We start from the raw sequence: 5,704 nt of genomic DNA on the forward strand, positions 1-5,704 counted from the left end.
TCTCTCTCTCTCTCTCTCTCTCTCTCTCTCTCTCTCTCTCTTCTCTTACATACACACACACACATCACACTCATACATATACATCTGTCTTTTCCTCTCTCTCTCTCTCTCTCTCTCTCTCTCTCTTCTCTTACATACACACACACACACACATCTCTCCCCCCCAAAAAATTAAAATACAGAGCACTATGCTTTAACATGGTTAACAATACAGTGATGTTTATTCTTGCCTCTGCTTATAGTAAATATTAAGTATGCAAATGTTTTAGTCTCTGCATTAGAAATGGCAATTATGTCTACAGTGAATTCCTGTTGTCTTTTCTGATAGGCCTAAGAAAGAAACTTGAGAAGAATGTCCATGAATTTTAATGTAAACTGAATACTTGGATGTGAGAGACTTGACAAGAAAAATGATTCAGAAATAAAACTGTTTCAGCAGCAGTTAGAAAAATCAGTGATTTTCTTTCAATAATAAAAATCTTTCTGTGACAGCTAGCTACAGCACAAAATTACCAAGACATAAACTAAGGCATGTGCTTTTGAGATAAATCAAGTAGTGTGCATGGGACAACAAAATAAATAAATTGATTGAAACATGGGAAGTAGAAGAGGAACTTGAATCTCTCTACCATGACAATGCTTTTCTAAGCATGCTAAAAATTCACTTTGAAGTTGAGTTGTTTTTTATTTTTAATAGATTTGAGTTTAAATTATAAAGACCAAAGTTTATGTATTTATCTACCTGTTATTAGCGGGACTAGTCTCTAATTTTTAAGTAGATATTATAATTTCTATTGTAAACAACTAACATAATTTTATCTTTGGTTTTCAAACTTTTGAGATATGGATGCTTGCTCTCTGCTCCTCCTCCCTGATCCAGAGACAGCCACATCCCATAGACAAAATGATGAAGGTCGGTGTGAATGTATTTGGCCATATTGGGCACCTGGTTACCAGGGCTGCCTTCTGCTCTCCACTTGGAAAAGTGGATTGTTGCCATCAACAACCCCTTCATTGACCTCAGCTACACGGTCAACAGGTTCCAGTATGACTCCACCCATGGTAAATTCAAAGGCACTGTCAAGGCTGAAAATGGGAAGCTTGTCGTCAATGGGAAGCCCATCACCATCTTCCAGGAGTGAGCTCCTGCTAACATCAAATGGGGTAATGTTGGTGCTGAGTATGTCGTGGAGTCTATTAGCATCTTCACCACCATGAAGAATGCTGGGCCCTCTTGAAGGGTGGGGTCAAAAGAGTCATCATCTCTACCCCTTCTGCTGATGACCCCATGTTTATGATGGGCGTGAACCACGATAAGTATGACAGCTCACTCAAGATTGTCAGCAATGCATCCTGCAACACCAACTGCTTAGCACCCCTGGCTAATGTCATCCATGACAACTTTGGCATCGTGGAAGGGCTCATGACCATGGTCCTTGCCTTTACTCCCACTCAGAAGACTGTGGATGGCACCTCTGGAAAGTTGTGATGTGGTGGCGGTAAGGCTGCCCAGAACATCATCCCTACATCCACTGGTGCTGCGAAGGCTGTGGGCAAGGTCATCCCAGAGCTGAATGGGAAGCTCACTGGCATGGTCTTCCATGTTCCTACTCCCAATGTATCTGTTGTAGATCTGGCATGCCACCTGGAGAAACATGTCAAGTATGATGACACCAAGAAGGTGGTGAAGCAGGCATTTGAAGGCCCACTCAAGGGCATTCTTGGCTACACTGAGAACCAGGTTGTCTCCTGAGACTTCAACAGGAACTCCCACTCTTCTACCTTTGATGATGGTGCTGGCATTGCTCTTAATGACAACTTTGTAAAGCTCATTTCCTGGCATGACAATGACTATAGCTACAGCAATAAGGTGCTGTACCTCATGGCCTACATGGCCTCCAAAGAGTAAGAAACCATGGACCACCCACTCCAGCAAGGACACTGAGAACAAGAGAGAGGCCCTCAGTTGCTGAGGAGTCCCTATCCAAACTCAGCCCCCAACACCGAGCATCTCCCTCACAATTTCCCCATAATAACAGGAGTGGCCTAGGAAGCCTTCCCTTCCCTCTTGAATACGATCAATCAAGTTCGCTGTACTCCCTCCTCCCCCAAAAATGTATGAATGCTTATCTTCATAGTAAAGTGAACTTATCAAAAAATAAAGTGTAATAATATAATTTTAGTAGTATTGATATTTAGACTAAAAATTCTGATTCACAAGTAATACCTTCTCCACATCTAATAATTTCAAAAATTATCACAATTTTTAATTACATCTTTCCCCGGGTGAACATTTTTTAATGATAGCAATAGTTTCTGAACAGAATTGTACTGATAATTCATGGTTTCCAAAGAAAAACTAATAAATGACTACCATGCACAGAATCCAGCCTCCTAAGGATGTAGTTCTCTGAATGAGGTTTAACACCAATGAACAGTTATAAAATAGTTTCAACTTCTCTAAAGCCTTTCAGCCTACAGATATGCATTCTAGTCTTAGAGTTTACATTTGTACTAATGGCATACAAGAAGAGTCATGTAGACTTGCACTTGCTTGTGGATTTTTAAGTTTGGAGGCATAGAGAATAAAATTCAGGGCACTATTCAAGCTAGGCAAGCATTCAGCTACTAAGCTAGATCCTTATCCCAGAATGGAGGTCTTACCCCTCCAGTGTATTGTTTTAATTAATACACCATACACAACAAAACTCATGTTGCACATGAATTATCTTTTTAAAGATGTAAACTATTAGTTACTGGATGATATAAATAAATAAATAAATAAATAAATAAATAAATAAATAAATAGTCAGACAGCTGTGCTAGGGAATTCACAGGTGGGAGTGGGGGAGAAATTGAAGAAGGGAAGACAGAGAGTAAACATAACTGTGATACATTGTATTTATGTATAGAATTATCAAAGATTAAAAAGTCACACAGGAGCCCACAACTGGACATCACGCAGAAAATAGCAGATTTTCTCAATCCTTAAGATGTCTATATCACACCCTCCCCCAAAGACTCATGAGTGAAACAGAGTTCTTATTCTACCTAGGGCAGATGAATAGAGTAAGTGTGGTGGCAAGAACAAGTTGAAGATGGATGAAAATCCAAGCATGGAGGAGAAGTGGGCACAAAGTTCTACCACTCACCAAAAAGCTACTATCAGTTGATAGCTTTAGGGAGAGAAGAAATCAGTTTTCTTCAATAGAGTGCCACTGGGTATGTCAATCATACTCCAGGGTAGGTACCACACTTGGGAGTGGTCAACCAATATGAACTAGATGCCATATGTTTATTTGAGTGTAAGAGAGACAACATGGAGTTGAGAGTGTAAGGAAGCAAGAGGAACAGAAGGAGGATGGGTTGCATGCATGAGATGGACCTAGGCTCTCTGCACATAGGTAAGAGTTGTGCAGCTGGATCTTCATGTGGGACTCCTAAACCAGGAACAGGGGAAGTCTCTAACCACCTTGCCTACCTTTAGATTCTAACAGGGCTGCCCTATCTAATCTTAACAGAAGAATATATGCTTAGTCTTACTGCCAAGGCTGGTTGATATCTAAGAGCTGTCACATGAGATTGCTGGAGAAATTCATTACTGTCTGGCTTAGTCTACTGGGACAGGATAACCAGAGGCTGATTTTGAAATTTAAAAATAGACTTTATTGGCCTTTTCTCTTTTCTGAATCTCATATATCTTCTTTCACTCAAATAAATTTTAGCAGTGATGAAAATTTGTTCCCAGTACTTTGAATCATTTTTGTGAGTCAAAAGTTTTGAGCACAGATTTGGGCTTCCCGAGAGAGAGATGGACACAGAGTGTTATTGTTAAAAGGATGGAAAGCTTCGGGTACGGTAAAGTTCAGGCAGAGGCAGAAGAGTCTCTGCCTGCTGTATTTTCTTCATCCTCTAAACCTTTTTGGTTCAGAGAAGAGAACAAAGGTCAGAAGGGATGACAGACTTGAGGAAGAAACTGGAAATTCTGATGATGCAGGTCGAAGGTTAGCCCAATTAAGGAAGGTTTGTAGTATCAGAGAATGTCAAAATCTGATTAAGGTTGTTGATCCTGAATATACAGAACTCTACCATTCCAGGCTGTAGGCTGTTTTACAGGGTAGTTTATGTCTCTCACTTTAGTCTGAATCTTTTAGTATATCTAAGAATAGTTAACAATAACCTACTTCTAGGATTACATAATGTTTCTTTCAGGTTTTTGAATGGAACTGGCAAACACACAGACATATAACTGCCTTGTTTTATTTTATTTTATTTTATTATTTTATGTGTATGGATATTTTGCCTGCATGTGTGTTTGTGCAGGACTTGTGCATGCCAATGGAGGTCAGATCTCTTGGAATTGGGGTTAGCGATGGCTCCGACCCACCATTTGGCTGCTGTAATTCAACCTGGGTCCTCTAGAAGAGCAACCATTGCTCTTAACTGCTGAGATATTTCGCCAGTCCCCACACAATCCATTTTCATTTCTACGAAGATTGATGTGTGATTTGACATTATTTCATTATAGCCTTTCATTATAACCCGTTTATCTGTTTCTGTGAGCATGGATCATTATACAGTTTTAATATAATATTTTATAACTTTTTTGGAATTGCATTCAGACATGCAAAGAATGCAATTTGAACACATTTCCCCATTTTCTTCCTCCGATTCCTCCTGGATTCAACTCTGCATATCCCAAACCCTCCAAATTTCATGGCCTATGGACATTTTGTTTTAACAATTGTTTTCTTTATTAGTACAGATGATCATAAAGTCTTATCAACAGGAATGCTCAACCATGAGCTGACTAAGGATGACACCAATAGGCATGTGAAATTGGACAGGAGGAAGATGAAGAGTCCTCAGCCCTATCTTAAGAAATAAAGGCAACAAAGGAATGCTGAGAGTGGGAGATATAGTCTTCCGAAGGGATGGGCTAACAGACTGGTTATCCAGTACTAAATGGTGAGCCCTGAAAACACACCCATGAGTAGTAATATTATATAAACTGAGAAGGTTATATACACAAACATACATTGTACATATAGGCATGTAGTTGCAGTTAATTTTAAAAGAATGCTATGGATTTGTAAAAAAGAAAAGTAAGGAGAAGTATATAGGAGGATTTAGAGGGAGGAAATGGAAGGAGAAGTGATGTAATTGTATTATAATCTTTAAAATACAAAAGAAAGCATCTTTTGTGCAGTCATCCACTGCTGTTGAGAGTTCGTAAACATAGTGTACCGTTAACTTTTTATGCACTATTTCATTCCTTTATAAATATTCTTTGGAAATCATCATTTCAGGAGTTTAGATTGCTTTATTTTTATAACAAATATAAAATAAATGTAGAGTAGGTGTATCTTTATTCACTATTCAATCTACTTATTCCAAATCAATTATCATTTTGTGTTATTTTGCTGCTTTAATACTGGCTATAACTAAGATCATTGATTTATCCCAAGGATAAGAACAGCTTTTCTTGTTTTTAGGCATATATTCTTGTAACTTTAAAAAAATTGAACAAATACTTAAGTTATATTTTTCTAATATCTAAAATCTTATTTTATTAGTAATTTACTATATAAGTGATGCAATATGAATATCTGATTTTTTTTCAGAAGAAGTATTTCAGGGTAATTTACTACAAATATCCCTCATTAAAATTGAACAACTGCTTTGTAACACATTGAATTAAATT

At 38.1% G+C, this 5,704-nt stretch overlaps 1 pseudogene; it reads left to right on the plus strand.

Annotated features, from left to right (window-relative positions):
* The first annotated feature begins 907 nt into the window (after positions 1–907).
* Positions 908–1,909, plus strand: LOC110335438 (annotated as a pseudogene).
* Positions 1,910–5,704: the final 3,795 nt, after the last annotated feature.

Source organism: Mus pahari, chromosome 18 (genome assembly GCF_900095145.1).
Source record: "Mus pahari chromosome 18, PAHARI_EIJ_v1.1, whole genome shotgun sequence".
Classification (NCBI taxonomy): domain Eukaryota; kingdom Metazoa; phylum Chordata; class Mammalia; order Rodentia; family Muridae; genus Mus; species Mus pahari.